Source organism: Oryctolagus cuniculus, chromosome 6 (genome assembly GCF_051225735.1).
Source record: "Oryctolagus cuniculus isolate XC-2025 breed Fujian yellow rabbit chromosome 6, ASM5122573v1, whole genome shotgun sequence".
Classification (NCBI taxonomy): Eukaryota; Metazoa; Chordata; class Mammalia; order Lagomorpha; family Leporidae; genus Oryctolagus; species Oryctolagus cuniculus.
In genome coordinates this window covers 6,570,888-6,586,920 of record NC_142872.1, presented here as the reverse complement: position 1 = coordinate 6,586,920, position 16,033 = coordinate 6,570,888, and the positions used below count along the sequence as shown (strand labels likewise).

Here is a 16,033-nt window from a genome sequence, read left to right as displayed (position 1 = left end):
TCCTGACTGTTTCTTTTGCAGTACAGAAACTTCTCAATTTGATGCAATCCCAATAGTTGATTTTGGCTTTGACTGTCTGTGCCTCCCGGGTCTTTTCCAGAAATTCTTTGCCTGTGCCAATATCTTGAAGGGTTTCTCCAATGTTCTCTAGTAACTTGATGGTGTCAGGTTGTAGATTTAGGTCTTTAATCCACGTTGAGTGGATTTTTGTGTAGGGTGTAAGGTAGGGGTCTTGCTTCATGCTTCTGCACGTGGAAATCCAGTTTTCCCAGCACCATTTATTGAATAGACTGTCCTTGCTCCAGGAATTAGTTTTAGATCCTTGATCAAATATAAGTTGGCTGTAGATGTTTGGGTTGATTTCTGGTGTTTCAATTCTGTTCCATTGGTCTATCCATCTGTTTCTGTACCAGTACCATGCTGTTTTGATTACAACTTCCCTGTAGTATGTCCTGAAGTCTGGTATTGTGATGCCTCCGGCTTTGTTTTTGTTGTACAAGATTGCTTTAGCTATTCGAGGTCTCTTGTGCCTCCATATGAATTTCAGCATCATTTTTTCTAGATCTGCAAAGAATGTCTTTGGTATCTTGATTGGGATTGCATTGAATCTATAAATTGCTTTTGGGAGAATGGACATTTTGATGATGTTGATTCTTCCAATCCATGAGCATGGAAGATTTTTCCATTTTTTGGTATCCTCTTCTATTTCTTTCTTTAAGGTTTTGTAATTTTCATCATAGAGATCTTTAACGTCCTTGGTTAAGTTTATTCCAAGGTATTTGATTGTTTTTGTAGCTATTGTGAATGGGATTGATCTTAGCAGTTCTTTCTCAGTCATGGCATTGCTTGTGTATACAAAGGCTGTTGATTTTTGTGCATTGATTTTATATCCTGCCACTTTGCCAAACTCCTCTATGAGTTCCAATAGTCTCTTAGTAGAGTTCTTTGGATCCTCTAAGTACAGAATCATATCGTCTGCAAAGAGGGATAGTTTGACTTCTTCCTTCTTGATTTGTATTCCTTTGATTTCTTTTTCTTGTCTGATGGCTCTGGCTAAAACTTCCAGAACTATGTTAAATAGCAGTGGTGAGAGTGGGCATCCCTGCCTGGTGCCAGATTTCAGTGGAAATGCTTCCAACTTTTCCCCATTCAATAGGATGCTGGCTGTGGGTTTTTTATAAATTGCTTTGATTATATTGAGGAATGTTCCTTCTATACCCAATTTGCTTAGAGTTTTCATCATGAAAGGGTGTTGAATTTTATCAAATGCTTTCTCTGCATCAATTGAGATAATCATATGGTTTTTCTTCTGCAGCCTGTTAATGTGGTGAATCACACTGATTGATTTGCGAATGTTGAACCATCCCTGCATACCAGGGATGAATCCCACTTGGTCTGGGTGGATGATTTTCCTGATGTGTTGTTGTATTCTATTGGCCAGAATTTTATTGAGGATTTTTGCGTCTATGTTCATCAGGGATATTGGTCTGTAATTTTCTTTCAGTGCTGCATCTTTCTCTGGCTTAGGGATTAAGGTGATGCTGGCTTCATAGAAAGAATTTGGGAGGATTCCCTCTTCTTCGATTGTTCTGAATAGTTTGAGAAGAAATGGGATTAGTTCTTCTTTAAATGTCTGGTAGAATTCAGCAGTGAATCCATCTGGTCCTGGGCTTTTCTTTGTTGGGAGGGCCTTTATTACTGTTTCAATTTCTGTTTCAGTTATGGGTCTATTTAGGTTTTCTATGTCTTCATGGTTCAATTTTGGTAGATTGCATGTGTCCATGAATCTATCCATTTCTGATAGGTTTCCCTGTTTGCTGGCATACAGGTCCTTGTAGTAATTTCTGATGATTCTTTTTATTTCTGTGGTGTCTGTTGTTACGTTTCCTTTTTCATCTCTGATTTTATTGATTTGGGTCTTTTCTCTTCTTTTTTTAGTTAGTTGGGCCAATGGGGTGTCAATTTTGTTTATTTTTTCAAAAAACCAGCTTCTCGCTTGGCTGATTTTTTGTAATGGTTTTTTGGATTCAATCCTGTTAATTTCTTCTCTGGTTTTAATTATTTCTCTTCTCCTACTAGATTTGGGTTTGGTTTGCTGCAGTTTTTCTAGGTCCTTGAGGTGCGCTGAAAGCTCATTTATTTGGTACCTTTCCAATTTCTTGATATAGGCACCTATTGCTATAAATTTGCCTCTCAATACTGCTTTTGCTGTATCCCATAAGTTTTGATATGTTGTGTTGTTGTCTTCATTTACTTCCAGAAAGTTTTTGATTTCTCTTTTGATTTCTTGAATGACCCAGTGTTCATTCAGGAGCATGTTGTTCAGTCTCCATGTGTTTGCATACTTTCTGGGGTTTCCTGAGTTGCTAATTTCCAGCTTCATCCCGCTGTGGTCTGAGAAGCTGCATGGTATGATTCTAATTCTTTTAAATTTGCTGAGACTTGCTTTATGGCCTAGTATGTGATCAATCCTAGAGAAGGTTCCATGCGCTGCTGAGAAGAATGTGAAGTCTGTAGATGTAGGGTTGAAAGTTCTGTAGATATCTGTTAGATCCATTTGGGCAATAGTGTCAATTAAATCTGCTGTTTCCTTGTTGATCTTCTGTCCGGATGATCTGTCTATTTCTGAGAGTGGAGTGTTGACGTCCCCCAGTACTATTGTATTGGAATCTAAATCTCCCTTTAAGTCCCTTAACATATCTTTTAAATAGACCGGTGCCCTGTAATTAGGTGCATATACATTTATAATAGTTACATCTTCCTGTTGAATTGAACCCTTAATCATTATATAGTGTCCCTCTTTGTCTCTCTTAACAGTTTTTGTATTAAAGTTTATTTTGTCTGATATTAATATGGCTACACCTGCTTTTTTTTTTGGTTTCTGTTGGCATGGAATATCTTTTTCCAACCTTTCACTTTCAGTCTGCATGCCTCTTTGTTAGAGAGATGTGTTTCTTGTAGGCAACAAATAGTTGGGTTGTGTTCTGTGAGCCAGTCAGCCAAACGGTGTCTTTTAACTGAAGAATTCAGACCATTAATGTTCAATGTGACTATTGATATGTAGTAACTTTGCCCTGCCATTTTCCTGGAAATATTTTCTAGTATATGCTTTGAGCTTCCCATGCTCTTTTACTGGTAGGTGTTCTTCCTTTCCCTTCTTTCATATTGATGGCCGTGTTTCTGTGTTTCTGAGTGTAGCACATCTTTAAGTATCTTTTGCAGGGCCGGACGAGTGGCCACAAAGTCTTTCAATTTCTGTTTGCTATGAAAGGTCTTTATTTCACCTTCATTCACAAATGAGAGCTTGGCAGGATATAATATTCTGGGCTGGCAATTTTTCTCTCTTAGCACCTGTGCTATGTCTCGCCATTCCCTCCTAGCCTGTAGTGTTTCTGATGAGAAGTCAGCTGTGAGTCTGATTGGAGATCCTCTGAGAGTAATCTGACATTTCTCTCTTGCACATTTTAGGATCTTTTCTTTATGTTTCACTGTGGTAAGTTTAATTACCACGTGTCGTGGTGAGGATCTCTTTTGGTCATGTTTATTGGGGGTTCTATGAGCTTCCTGTACTAGGATATCTCTGTCCTTCTCCAAACCTGGAAAGTTCTCTGCTAGTATCTCACTAAAAAGGCCTTCCAATCCTTTCTCTCTCTCCATGCCTTCAGGAACTCCTAGAACTCGAATGTTGGTTTTTTTAATAGTATCCTGTATATTCCCAACAATATTTTTTAGATTTCTAATTTCCTCTTCTTTTCTTTGGTTTGACTGTATGTTTTCCTGTGCTCTATCTTCTAAGTCCGATATTCTCTCTTCTGCTTCACCCATTCTGTTTTTAAGGCTCTCTAATGTGTTTGTCATTTGATCTATTGAGCTCTTCATTTCATTTTGATTTCTCTTCACTATAACACTTTCCTGCTCTACTAGTTTCTGAGTTTCATTTTGACTCTTCCTTAAAATTTCATTTTCACGAGAGAGATTTTCAATCTTGTCCATTAAGGATTTCTGTAGTTCAAGGATTTGCTTTTGAAAACTTCTAAATGTTCTTATCATAAATTTTTTGAAATCCGTATCTTGCATTTCTTCTATCTCATCATCTTCATACTCTTGACTTGGGGTGCTTTGCTTATTTGGAGGCATCATAGTGTCATCCTTTATCTTGCTCCCTCTATTTCTTTGTTTGTTACTCGGCATAGTTAATTCTTCTTGCGTCACTGTGCGTTTTTTTTTCTTTTTTTTTTTTTATACTGTGTCCGTGTTAAGTGGACTGCCTGCTGTTGGAGGAGCCTTGGAGGCTTGAGATGGGTGCGGCCTGAGAGCTCTGCCTGGTTCTTCCTGGTTAAGGGTGTGCAAAGGTGACACCCTCAGGTTATGCGTGGTAAATCTCTCTCTTTTTATTTATTTATTTATTTTATTTATTCAGGGGGTAAGTAACACCGCAGGGCATGGCTGTGCAGAATTGATGGTATTTAGCTTCCAGTCTTTGGCTCCTCTGGACTCCTACTGGGTTGCCTAGGCTACTGAATTGTAGTGACTCAGTTCCTTAGCTCTCCCCCATTGATATGTAAATCCAGAGAGGAGGCCTGCTGTTTGTCTCTTGGGAATTCTTCAAGCCTTGCAGCCTTGTAACCTTTGCAAGGTTAGGGGGAAGAGAAACCCCGAAGCTTTTTTTTTCCTTCTTTCCGGTAGTGAGTTTGCTGCACTTTCCGGCCCCCCTCTAGATTCTGACCCCCGTTTCCCCACCAATGTCTCGGGTTATTGAGCTCACCTCCCCTTCCAGCACCGATGTGTGGACTCGGTGCCCTGAGCGTCCCAAGTCTCCCCGCTGTTGTCTGTGTGGCATGCACTCCCCTTCGAGCACTGGCGCGCAGACCCTGGGGCTTCCGCGGCTCGGTCCTGCGACTTGGCTTCCACGCGGTGGGCGACCTTGTTCTCCCAGTAGGTCCTCCGATTCACGGCTGCTCCATCCAGAAGGGTTTCCCCCTGCCGCTGCCCGCAGTCCGGCCCTCTCTCGCTGCGTCCGTCCGTCTGTTCCTCCACAATGTATTTTTAACAGGCAGGCATCGCTCTCCTTTGCAGCTGTAAATAACGTTGGCCAGCATGGCGTGTGCCACCTCCGTAGTGCATGGGGCTACATCCTCCTTCCTAAACTCACTCATTGCCCACGCTGTCCCCTCCCCAGGGCGGTGATGGCCTGTGTCAGACCATTCATCACCGCCTGTGACTGTTGCAGCTAGGCTGCCGGCCGGTGGATGCTCTGCCCCTGGCCTCGCTGCTCTGTCGGCACCTGTGCTATGCCTGCTTCCAGCTCCTTCCTTCCCAAGGTTTCCCCTTCTCTGGTGTGGACCTGGCTGCAGGAGCAAAGCCAGTGCCAGGTGGCAGTCTTGGCCGTTTGACCAGGGCAGGAAGGGATCTTTGACGGAGGGTCTGGGCAGGTGAGGTGAAGGTCGGGCAAGCCATGAGGTGGGCGTTGTAAATCTGTGTCTTTGGAAAAGCTGCAGTCCCTGGAGACCACCAGCTGGGGGCGTTCCCCCAGAGGGCTTGGGGCAGCTTAGGGGCCCTCAAGTCCCTGTGCAGATGCATTCCGGGGGGTTCATTCTTTTAAACTTTATTTAAGTTATGCAAGTTTCGTGTGTTTCCTATATACAGAGTTAGGAACATAGTGACACTCCCCCCCCCCAACCCTCCCTCCTGCCCACACTCCAACCCTTCTTCCTCCTCCATCTCCCATTTCCACTCTTAATTTTTTCAAAAGTCTACTTTCAGCTTCCTACACTAAGTAAGAGTTCAACAAATAAAATGAAGAAACATTGTTCCTCAGTGGAAGAGACAAGGGCTGCAAACAGTCATCCAATCTCAATGTTCATTTCATTCCAATAAATTACATTTTAGGTACTCAGTTACCTGGCATCAGGGAACACCTATGGTGTCTGTCTTTTTGGGACTGGCTTATTTCACTAACTAGAATCGTTTCCAGTTGCATTGACTTTTGTTGCAAAAAACAGGATTTCTTTTTTTTTTTTTTTTTTTTTTACAGCTGAGTAATGTTCCGTGGTGTATATACCATAACTTCTTTATCCAGTCAACAGCTGATGGACATCTGGGTTGAATTGTTCTGCAGTGAACATGGGGGTACAGATAACTCTTTAACATGCTGATTGCTTTTGGCTTGGGTGTATTTTGGGGGTTTATTGATTTTGCTGAGTTCTCGGGTTATGAATTGTGTTTATGCAAAAGGATGAGTGAACACTTAGCAACCTGAGAGAAAGGGAGTGGGGCCATTCGCCGGCCATGGGAAAGCAAGCGAGCAGCTGGGGCTGAGTGGACAGGAAGTGAGCTCAGAGGGGGGGGCAAGCTGCTGCGTGGTCTCGGGTGCACAAAGGGAGAAGCCCACTGAGCCACAGCAGAGAATGGGCGTTGGGTCAGCAGGTGCATCTGCCTCCTTGTACAATCTCATCACACTCAGGGGACCCTGCCTGTCGCCCCACATCCATCCATCGAGCTGGAGCAAGCCTGCAAGACAATTAACGTCCCCAAAGAGAGTGCCAAGGACCGGAGCACAGTTTCAGTCTATCAAGAGCCCAAAATAAAAACTGAAGAGAACGTGTCAAAGAGGTAATGGGAGGTACTTATCTACAACTTAGGGTACATTAAATATTTATTTTATTTTATTTTTTTGACAGGCAGAGTGGACAGTGAGAGAGAGACAGAGAGAAAGGTCTTCCTTTGCCATTGGTTCACCCTCCAATGGCCACCGCGGCTGGTGTGTTGCAGCCCTTGCACCGTGCTGATCCGAAGGCAGGAGCCAGGTGCTTCTCCTGGTCTCCCATGGGGTGCAGGGCCCAAGCACTTGGGCCATCCTCCACTGCACTCCCTGGCCACAGCAGAGAGCAGGCCTGGAAGAGGGGCAACCGGGACAGAATCCAGTGCCCCGACCGGGACTAGAACCTGGTGTGCCGGCGCCGCAAGGCGGAGGATTAGCCTAGTGAGCCGCGGCGCCGGCTAACTTAGGGTACATTTAAAAAAGGTAAATTCTAGCACCACAACCCCATGTAAGAACACAGCCGTGTGTGTTCTAGCAAAGTGATAGGCATGCTGAGGTGTGCGTGTCTGGCACAGAGATGAAGCTGCTGCTCGGGTGCCTGCATCTCCCATCGGGGGCCGGGTTCAAGTTCCAGCTTCGTTCCCAATCCCAGCTTCCTGCCAGGGCACACTCTCTGGTGTGGCTCAAGTCCCTGTCATCCACAAGAGATCCAAATTGAGATCCTTACTTTGGCCTGGTCCAGCCTTAGTTGTGGCAAGTATCTGGGGGTGTAAACCTGTAGATCGAATACCAACCTCCTTCCCTCCCTCCCTCCTTCCCTCCCTCCCTCCCTCCTTCCCTCCCTCCTTCCCTCCATCCCTCCTTCCCTCCCTCCTTCCCTTCTTCTCTCCCTCCCTCCCTCCTTCTCTCCCTCCCTCCCTCCCTCCTTCTCTCCCTCCCTCCCTCCCTCCTTCTCTCCCTCCCTCCCTCCCTCCTTCTCTCCTTCCCTCCCTCCCTCCTTCTCTCCTTCCCTCCCTCCCTCCTTCTCTCCCTCCCTCCCTATCTGCCTTCCAAATAAAAATAAATAACAAGTACCTTTAAAAAGAAAAATATGCTTAATGAAACAGGCATGAATTATAAGAAAATAGCAAAGAAGAATCCAAGAAGATAATACTGTGGTTCTGTCTGAACATTTGTTCATTATTAGAAAAACTGCATGAGCCTCACATGGAATCAGACAGCAGTAAATGGACATGTGAGCTAACAGTTCATTCCTTCTCAATAAGATAATGGGATATGTAGGAACATACGTATAGGGAAGTAAGTTTAAATATTTGTCTACAATGGGGGTGTTTGGACTCTGGACCGTGAGAGTGAAAGGGGGAGAATCCGGAGTGGAGCTCTCCAACAGAAGACCGAAGAGGAGAACTAAGAAAACATCCTCAGTAGAAGAAAGAGGGGGGCTAGCGCCGCTCAGAAGTGAGGCTTGTCTCGACAAATGTGGGAGGATTAAACTGCCCAGTTCCACATAGAGATTCTGACATTGGGTTAAAGAAAGCAAGTGCTGTGCATCGGGAAGCGCTAACACGAAGTGAAGCTGAAGAGAGATCCTGGTACGTGCCTTTCAGCAGACAGGGGATGCAGACAGATACCGAGCAGCAGTGGAGATGAAGGTGAGCAGCGTTAGAGACGTACGAGACAGAAACCCCTTAAGAAAACATGGTGATGGATGCTTATACACCTAGTTACAAGGATTTGTGTTGGAGAAGGTACACTGTTCATAAGCTAAGAAATGGACAGATTGACGCATGTGGTGGGTGATGAGGAACGCGGTAGACACAGTGATGGAGAACACGGTGGTATCATGAATTTGGTCTCATGATGAGTGCACATACTATTACTACAGAACAGGACCTTCTCAGATACACCTATGCTGTATTTGCATGAAACTTTAAGGGGCTGGCACTGTGGCACAGTGGGTTAATGCCCTGGTCTGAAGCGCTGGCATCCCATATGGGTGCCGGTTCAAGACCTAGCTGCTCCACTTCCCATCCAGCTCTCTGCTATGGCCTGGGAAAGCAGTGAAAGATGGCCCAAGTCCTTGGGCCCCTGCGCCCACATGGGAGACCCGGAAGAAGCTCCTGGCTCCTGGCTCTTGGCTCCTGGCTTTGGATCAGCGCGGTTCCAGCCATTGCGGTCAGTTGGGGAGTGAACCAGTGGAAGGAAGACCTCTCTGCCTCTCTGCCTCTTTCTGCCTCTCTCTGACTTTAAGTAAAAATAAATAAATCTTAAAAAACAGGGGCCGGCACTGTGGCTCACTTGGTTAATCCTCTGCCTGCGGTGCCGGCATCCCATATGGGTGCCAGGTCCTAGTCCTGGTTGCTCCCCTTCCAGTCCAGCTCTCTGCTGTGGCCCAGGAGGGCAGTGGAGGATGGCCCAAGTGCTTGGGCTCCTGCACCTGCATGGGAGACCAGTAGGAAGCTCCTGGCTTTGGATCAGCACAGCGCCAGCCATAGCGGCCATTTGGGGAGTGAACCAACAGAAGGAAGACCTTTCTCTCTCTCTGTCTCTGTCTCTGTCTCACTGTCTATAACTCTGCCTGTCAAATAAAAAAAAAAAACTTTGTTTATAAAACCCTTCAGGTGAGCCATTATCAATGAAATCATATGAAAAAGTTCTGATGGAAATACATAATTTTAAATAAATTTATTAGACAACTAGAAAAAATTTAGAAAACATTGATTCTATTTAAAAGACGATAATATATAGATATATAAAGATAATGTATAAATCAACAGTTTATCAGTTAAATATTTTTTTTCTTTAAAAAACAGAAAAGTTTTGGATAAACATCATCAGAAACCCATCAAAGAGTCAAAACCTTTCAAGAACCTAAGAGAGCAGGCTGGGCCAGTGCTGTGGTGCAGTGGGTCAGGCTGCCACCTGCAGCACCAGCATCCAGTGTGGATGTTGGTTCACGTCGTGGCTGCTCCACCTTGAACTTGGCTTCCTGCGAAGGTGCCTGGGAAAAGCAGCAGCAGATGACTGCAGTGCTTGGGTCCCTGCCACCCATGTGGGAACCTGGAAGAAGCTCCTGGTGTCCTGTTCCATTGTGGCCAGGGAACCAGTGGATGGAAGATAACTTTCTCTCTGCCCTTCCTCGCCCTCCCCCTCTCCCCTCCCCCTCTACCCCCTTCCCTTCTCTCCCTCTCTTCCTCTCTAACTCTGCTTTTCAAATAAAGCTTTTTTAAAAAAGAGCATATTTACAAGTTTTAGAAAAATTTAAATACAAGAGCAAGAATAACAACATTTTACTAATAAACTAGAGAATTTGGAAGAAATGGGTGATTTTCTAAACACTGAAACTCTTGCAAAAAGCAAAATTAATTCAGCGACAGGAATCAAGATGAAAATGGCTGTATCCAGTGGTCTATATGATGTGATCTATGATATAGGGATATGTCATCTTTCACTGTTTTATGCGTCAGAAATGTAAGGCGAGACTAAAAGTGATGGACATCACGAATGTTTGGAAAAGGTATTTGAAATGTGCTGTTTGTGTGTGGCCTTGCTAGAAACTCCTGAGGAGAAGTGAAACAGTTCTGTTTATTTTTAGTTCTTTAAACTTTCTTCTTTTTTTTGAAGATTTATTTACTTATTTGAAAGGCTGAGTTACAGAGAGGCAGAGAGAGAGAGGTCTTCCATCCGCTGATTCACTCCCAAGTGACCACAACTACCAGAGCGGGGCTGATCCAAAGGCGGGAGCTTTTCCCAGATCTCCAACGTGGGTTCAAAACAAAGATGCTCATCCCATTAGCTCAGCATCGCTAGCGGGGCAGGAGTTGTCCAAGACCTCACAGCAGCAGCCGGTGGGCAGCAGTGGCAGATGTCAGCGGGCAGCCGTTGGGATCTGCATGAAGAGGGAAACAGGGAGCTGGTGCTGGGGAGAAAGAAAATGTCCGTGTGAAACTCAGAAGTGCGGAGCTTCGCCTGAGTCAGCGACGGGCAGGGACCCAGGAGTGTGAAGTGTGTGGGCGTGAGTAGCAGCCCATTGAGCAAAAAGCATCCCCAGGCAGAGAGGACTGGTGGGGCCTGGGAGGGGACGTGGTGAAGGGAAACGGAAGCAAGATGGTGGTGTAGACAGAGGAGAGTGAGAACATCAAAGGCCACACAGGACCCGCCCACCCTTTCCACTCTACCTTTAAACGTAATTTCTACAACTTGGAGATGAGTCCTTCCAGTGCTGCTAGAAGAGGATGCTCTGTGGTTGGAGGTCTGACCCCCAAACGTGGGCTCTGTCCACAGAAATGCAGCAACAGTTTCCATCAAAGCTATTTTTTTAGGCTTAGAGGAACGGGAAAAATGGAAGCAATGCAGACATTGAGCTGATGTGGAGTCGCCCTGCCCCAAAGCCGAGGGTGAGCAGAAGGCAAAGTGTGCAGGCACTGCAGGCTGAGGTGTGTCTCCTGGGACCACGCCCGGGATGCCGGAGCACGCCTGGGATGCAGCGCTCGGAAACTGGAAACCCAGCCAATGAAACAAACTTCACAAGAAGTGAAGCAGTTGAATGAGCTCAGGGAAGAAGAGGAAGAAAAGCTGAAGTCCTATTGGAATTGTAGACTGACTTAAAGCCAACCAAAGAAGGACAGAGTAAAAATGTAGGAAGAGATACGGGGGAGAACATAGGAAAACCACACAGAGAATGAAAATGATCTAAAGGAGAAGTGAAAAATGGCAGAAACAGCCACTGGCCCGGAAGACAGCAGGCAAAGACGAGCATTTATGCATTTATGCGATCGTATTTCCAAGGACAAAGATGCAAAGTGGAACAGAACTAATGCAAGAATTTGTAATGATAGAAAACATCTTTTCTATGTACGAGGGGACTTCAAAAAGTTGATGAAAAGCGGAATTCAAAGATGTTTACTTTCCTGAAAACACAGTTGAAGTCCACGTGGGTTTTCATAAGAGGCGTTTTCTGTGAACTTCCTGGAGGCTCCTGTTGGAAGCCTTGACTCTGTGTTGGGAAGCTTAATGGATGCCTTTGGAAACTGATCCTTAACGGTCTCCTCAGTGCCATATCCTCGCCAAGCTCCCAGACACACACAGTCCCTTGGGCCTTCAAGGAGAAAGTCGAAACAACCTGGAAGGAAAGATAACTAGATGGGCATGAGCCTTCTCAAAAAGTCGACCAATTAAGCCAACAATGGAGCAGTGGCTTAAATTCAAGAACAGAGTGGGCCCAAAATTTCCCATCCAACCAACCTGTCTTTCAACAGCCAAAGGTCCAGAGAAAGGATTTTGTGTATGGATATCATCAGGAAATTTTGTATCTGAGACCTTTTTGGAGAATTTACTAGAAACTGTACTCCAGTGAGCAGAAGGAGTGTTGATCCGTGTTGAGTAACTTACAGATCTGAGGCTAAAACAGGAGAGGAGAGAGGGCCTTAAGGGAATGCTGCGTGATGTGTGCTAGTGTTCTGTGTGCTGACAGCAAAAGTGGTGTGTGCAGAAAGGTGGAAGTACGATAAGTTCATTAATGGACAGGCCGTAGGCGGAGTTTAAAGGGTACCGTGGGAAACATGAGTGGTCAGATTTCACAACAGGAGTAGTGGTGTTGAAAACAATGGAACTGACAGAACAAAAACAGAAACCTTCTTAAACAGCAAAAACAAAACTGAAGCACAGTGTAAATCAAATATTACAAGGGGAAAAAAATCACCAGAATTCTGTAACATGATGGAGGTCAAGTGTAGAGTTCTTGCCGATAAACATTAATGAGCTTAATCCAGCTGTTTTAAGATTCCCTCGTTGGCCCAACCAAACAAGAATAATCCAGGCAGGCTGAAATGAAAACATGAAGAAAGTGCTGAGCAGGCTGATACCATGCACACGACAGTTCAGTCCCAGGAACAGAGAGTGAAGGCTGCTTTCTCATGTTAAAAACCACCACTCAAAAGTGTAACAATCATAAATATCTATGTACCAAAGTAACATAGAAGGTGTCTTTATAAAGAAAAACACTAGAAATGCAAGGAGACCCGGAGAACACATGCTGATAGTAGATGAGTACAGGGCAAGTTGGCCAGAAAAAAAGCTATAGAAGAACTCAATCTCAAGACCAGCAAGGTTATATTATGAAGTTTAATAATGAATGTTGTGTTCTCATCTAGATGACAAATGTGGAAGCCTACAAAATCATTTTAGGTAAAAAGAATCATCAGTAAAATTATTAGAAGTAACACTTGGATTATAATGGAATAAAACTAGAAATCATTATTTAAAAATCCTAAATCCTTATACCTGGATACTATATAATTATTTCATTACCTTTTATTATCAACTCTTGATTGAAGGGAGAAATAGAATATGAAATTAGGTGGTTTCTGAAATGTGCTAGCAAAGTAATACCTATGACAATTTGTAGAATACTTTAAAGCAGTGATGAGAGTGAAATTTATAGCCCAAACACTGAGCTGTAAAAATGAGAGAATAAGACTTATGAAATCCTCAGCATAAAAAGGTAGAAAAAGCCTCAATGTAAATTTGAAGAAAGCAACAAAGAAATTAAAATGATGCAGTCAGAAATTAATCACCATAATAATAGCTAATGATTAAATGTATTAAATGTATTTAATCAATAAGCATCCTTTGAAAGCCTTAACAAAATAGGTAAGGCTGTAGATAACATGATTAAGAAACAACAGGAGAAATCACAAATGGATGACATTGATGACAAGGGGGAAGGACTGTTGAGTCGGATAAAATTTAAAATACCATGCGAGTGTTTCAGAGATTGTGAGAAAATTAACTTGAAACTGGATGAAGTGGATTATTTTCTGGTGATACATAATTTTCCAAGTTGGCCTAATTCAAAAAGAAATGGAGAAAGTTACCAAATAGAAAGTTAGAAACGTGCCAGAACCAGGTGGGGACTCACAGGGGAATCTGAGCCAGCTTCGAAGCCCAGATGGTCCCGTGCTTTATGAGTCTCTGGTGAGCTTTGGCGGTGAAGGAAGTTAGCTCATGGTTTGAGACTGCAAGTGCAATGCTGACTTACCGGCTGTATCGGGACAGTACCACTACGAGTACTGATGCCAAAGCTCTAAAGAAAAGTTAGTGCCGAGAATGTGGCTGTACTGTGAGAAAACAGTGCACAGTGTCTGGGTGAGATTTGTTGTAGGAATGTGAGGTGGTCTCAACATTTTGAACTACAGTACAGCCAAATAACATGTCTACAGAAAAATGATGAGATTGTCCCCACAACAACTGAAAAGCTTTCAACAAAGTTCAACTCCTTCCTAATAGAACACACTCAAGCACCCAGGAATTGATGCTAAAGGGTAAAGGTATAATATCAGGGAAGTTGTTTTTATTACCCTTATAAATTTCCTCAAACCAAATCAAAATAATAAAAAGAGAACGGAGGTCCCCGTGCTTGCCTTCTCCTTTATCAAGACCTGAACTTACCATCTTCATCGAGTATTCTTAGCTGTCTATGTGGTGTCTCTCTCCTTTTTCCTTCCAGTGTACTCTGGTTTTCTCAGGGAGTGGGGCAGTGAAATAGCCTTCTCGTAACCCAGTTCTGCCCTCTAAGATGGAGTGGGAGTTTCTGGGCATGGCTTCTGGGAAAACGTCACCAAGCACAGGGGAGGAAGCCTTAGGCTAAAGATGTGGGTGCAGAGATGTGGAATGAGCTTGGGTCCCCAGTGAAGGCACTGAGCCATTATGTCAGCCCCCGAGGCTAACTTCTGGACATTCTGTGTAATAAAAATAATAGCCTTATCCAGGCCATGGTTGGTTGGGTTTTAATTTTCAGAGAAATCGGAAAATTAAAGCAGTGGAGAACCGTAGCTCCAGACACAAAGACGCAGGGTTAAATTCCAGAGTGCATCTCGGGGACGTTTTCAGAGTTGACGTTATCTTAAGCTCCACGGCTGTGCCCTGGGAAAACAAGAGTGATGCAGTGAGCCTGGGTGATGCTGTATCCTCTGTTGTACCGGCTCAACACTATGTGCTCAGAAGTTTCTGTGCGAGAATCGGAGGGGAACGGACATGCAGCTCAGCAGTGTGGTTGACAAGGCCCTTCTGCCATGTGCAGAGATGTGTGTGAGATGTTTGTGCTTCTGGAGATAAAACCCACTCACAACTTGGTACTCCACGTGTGGTGGGTAGCCTCGATGGGGTTAGGCCCTCCGTCAGTTCAGTTACGCTGCCTTGAATGGAGGAGTTAGTACATGAGTGAGGCCTGTCGAAAGGGCAGGCTTGGGTCGCTGGATGTGATAGGTAGGGAGGCACAGTTGACAGAATAAATGGCCTCCGCCAGTGGGCAGAAGTTACAAAGTGACATGTAGGGACAGTGAAAGCTTCCAGTTCTGTTGAAATGCAGTTTCACGTTGTGAATGCTCAGCTGCTTTGTCACCTGTTGGAGCAGACGGCAGAAAATGATGGAACGTGGGATGCAATGGAGGAAGCCTAGGGAGACTCGGCAGGGTAAGTGTAGGAGAGCTGGACACAGGTGGAGCAGCTGGAGTGAGAGACGTGCAAGAGCTGTTTCTAAGGACTACAGGCTTTGGTGTCTCCCAGATCTGGAAATGAGTCGGACACTATGCAAGGTTTTTTTTTTTTTTAACTTTTATTTAATAATACAAATTTCCAAAGTACAGCTTATGGATTACAGTGGCTGCCCCCCATAACTTCCCTCCCACCCGCAACCCTCCCATCTCCCACTCCCTCTCCCTCTCCCATCCCATTCACATCAAGATTCATTTTTCAGTTATCTTTATATACAGAATATCAGTTTAGCATATATTAAGATTTCAACAGTTTGCACCCACACAGAAACACAAAGTGTAAAGTACTGTTTGAGTACTAGTTATAGCATTAATTCACATTGTACAACACAGTAAGGACAGAGATCCTACATGAGGAATAAGTGCACAGTGAATCCTGTTGTTGACTTAACAAATTGAATCTCGTTTATGGCATCAGTAAACACCCTAGGCTCTTGTCATGAGTTGCCAAGGCTATGGAAACCTTTTGAGTTTGCCAACTCTGATCTTATTTAGACAAGGTCATAGTCAAAGTGGAAGTTCTCCCTTCATAGAAGGGTACCTGCTTCTTCGATGGCCTGTTCTTTACACTGAGATCTCACTCGCAGAGATCTTTCATTTAGGTCTTTTTTGGTTTTCCTTTCCTTTTTTTTTCCTTTGGTTTGTTTGTTTTTGCCAGAGTGTCTTGGCTTTCCATGCCTAAAATACTCTCCTGGGCTCTTCAGCCAGATCCGAATGCCTTAAGGGCTGATTCTGAGGCCAGAGTGCTGTTTAGGGCATCTGTCATTCTATGAGTCTCCTGTGTATCCTGATTCCCATGTTGGATTGTTCTCTTCCTTTTTCATTCTATCAGTTAGTATTAGCAGACACTAGTCTTGTTTATGTGATCCCTTTGACTCTTAGTCCTATCATTATGATCAATTGTGAACTGAAATTGATCACTTGGACTAGTGAGATGGCA

The 16,033-nt window shown here is 44.2% G+C and overlaps 1 long non-coding RNA gene across 8 annotated transcripts in view; it reads left to right on the top strand.

Moving 5' to 3' along the window:
* LOC103346548 (uncharacterized) overlaps positions 1-16,033 on the top strand; it is a 199,429-nt gene that overhangs the window by 12,108 nt on the left and 171,288 nt on the right. For 2 of the 8 annotated variants that reach the window (XR_016235046.1, XR_016235042.1), the window contains 2 exons: positions 6,464-6,612; positions 9,355-9,719. The exons of 3 other annotated variants lie outside the window; for them this stretch is intronic. This is a non-coding gene — a long non-coding RNA (uncharacterized LOC103346548). Of the gene's footprint in view, positions 1-6,423; positions 6,623-9,354; positions 9,726-16,033 lie in introns of those variants that run through there. 3 more of the 8 variants (XR_016235043.1, XR_016235044.1, XR_016235045.1) reach the window with 3 other exon arrangements.